We start from the raw sequence: 2,655 nt of genomic DNA on the forward strand, positions 1-2,655 counted from the left end.
AACTGGGCTTACCCATGGACTATCAGAAATTGGATAAATTAAACCTGCATCAAGCAGTTTAATAATTTCTTTCTTAACAACATCTTAAATATTAGGATTTAGTCTTCGTTGGCGTTGCACATACGTTTTATGACCTTCTTCCATAAGGATTTTATGTGTGCAATACGAAGGACTTATGCCTTTAATATCATGAATCTTCCATGCAATAGCTAGTTTATGAGCTTTTAGCACAGAAATGAGTTGAGATTTTTCATTTTCCGTAAGAGAAGACGATATTATTATAGGTAATTCAGATTCACCATGTAAATAAGCATATTCCAAATGGTTTGGAAGTGGCTTTAACTCTAATGTCCGTGGTTCTTCTATCGATGATTTGTATCGATATCTGTCTTCTTCTTTTAGCATTTGAATTTCTTCTGTTGTTGGTTCATACCCATTAGCCATAAGTGTAGCTAACATTTCCGCTTCATCAATTGGTTCAGTTCCTTCTCCTAACGAACATTCTCCTGTTCCTTGTAATTCTGGAAATTCTTCTAACAATTCTGCATGTGAATCTATAGTTTGAATATAATAACATGTATCATCTGCAGATTGCGGTTGTTGTATGGCTCTATCAACTGAAAAGGTAACACTCTCGTCCTCTATACTTAGGGTCAGTTTCTTACCGAACACGTCTATTATTGCTTTAGCCGTGTTTAAGAATGGTCTTCCTAATATGAGAGAAACTCGAGAATCTTCTTCCATATCCAGAATAACAAAATATACTGGAAATACTAAAGTACCAACTTTAACTAGCATGTTCTCCATTATCCCTCTAGGATATTTTACTGATCGATCGGCTAGTTATATGCTTATTCGTGTTGGTTTCAATTCTCCAAGGTCTAGTTTAGTGTATAGTGAATACGGCATTAGATTTATACTAGCACCTAAGTCTGCCAATGCTTCTATTGAACTAAGACTACCCAGAAAACATGGAATTATGAAACTTCCTGGATCTGATAATTTTTCTGGTATCTTATTCAACAGTACTGCAGAACAATTAGCATTCATAGTAACAGCCGAGAGTTCTTCCATTTTCTTTCTATTTGTGATTAGATCTTTCAGAAATTTAGCATATCTAGGCATTCCTGAAATCACATCAATGAAAGGAAGATTGACATGTATTTGTTTAAACATATCCAAGAATTTGGATTACTCGGCTTCAAGTCTTTCTTTTCTCATTTTACTCGGGTAAGGAAGTGGTGGTTGGTTTGGTTTAACGTAAGGTTTGGCCTTAACTATGTTATCTTCATTAACTTTTTCAACTACCGGTTCTTTTTCCTTTTCTTGCTCAGACTGTGGTTCTTGTGTAGTAGGAATAGCGTCATCAGAAATTACAGGCATTTCAGGTGGTTTAAGTGTAATACCACTTCTTGTGGTAATGGCTTTAGCTGTTTCATTTCGAGGGTTAGCATTTGTATCGCTAGGTAGACTTCCCAGTTTTCTTTCACCTATCAACCTTGCTAGGTTACTTGCTTCTTGTTCCAAATTTTGAATAGAAGCTTGTTGATTTCTAAATGCTTGAGCATTTTGTTCATTCGTTTGTTTCTAAGATGTGAAAAATTGCGTTTGAGATTCAACTAGCTTCGACAACATATCTTCTAAATTTGGCTTTTTATCATCGGTTTGTCGTGGTTTATTTTGAAAAATAGGTATTTGCTGATTGTAAGTATTGTTGGATACTTGTTGATTGTTAGGACCTTGTTGGTTGTTGTATGGAACATTTCGGTTATAATTCTGGTTTTGATTGTAGATTGGTCTTGGCGGTTGATAATTATTCTGATAATTATTTCCAGGCCTTTGGTTTATGTATGAAACATTCTCTCTTTGTTCCATTGTTTGTTCAATACTGAGACAATCTTTTGTCAAATGTGGTCCTCCACACTGCTCACAACTAATTCGTATTGAGTGAATATCCTTAGTCATCTTTTCCATTCGTCTCTCGACAGCATCTACCTTTGCGGAAATGGAATCAAAGTCATGGCTAGAATCGGCTCTAGCTGCTTTAGATGATCTAACGATATCTTTTTCTTGATGCCACTCATGTGAGTGGGAAGCAGTGTTATCAATAATTTTGTAAGCTTCCGTTGCGGTTTTCTTCATAATGGAACCACCAGCTGCTATATCTTTGTCTTTTCGTGTAGTGATGTCGCATCCTTGGTAGAATATTTGTACTATTTGATAAGTGTCTAAACCATGTTGCGGACATCCTCTCAATAACTTTCCAAATCTTGTCCACGCCTCATATAGAGTTTCATTTGGCTTTTGCGTGAAAGTAACTATTTCTCCTTGAAGTCTTACGGCTTTAGATGCCGGAAAGAATTGTATAAGAAAATTTTCAACTAAAACGTCCCAAGTATCAATCCCCCCTTCAGGTAACGATTCTAACCAATCTTTGGCTTCTCCCTTTAAAGTCCAGGGAAATAACATGAGATATATCTGTTCATCCTCCACTTCTCTAATTTTAAATAGAGTACATATCCTATTAAAGGTTTGTGATGACCCGGAAATTTCTGACCAAATTTAAACTTTATCTTTAAATGATTTAATGTTTCCGACACGATAAGCAAAGTCTAAGAAGTTGAATCTTAAAATTTTAGAACTGTTTCATGTATT

Source organism: Rutidosis leptorrhynchoides, chromosome 1, assembly GCF_046630445.1.
Source record: "Rutidosis leptorrhynchoides isolate AG116_Rl617_1_P2 chromosome 1, CSIRO_AGI_Rlap_v1, whole genome shotgun sequence".
NCBI lineage: Eukaryota > Viridiplantae > Streptophyta > Magnoliopsida > Asterales > Asteraceae > Rutidosis > Rutidosis leptorrhynchoides.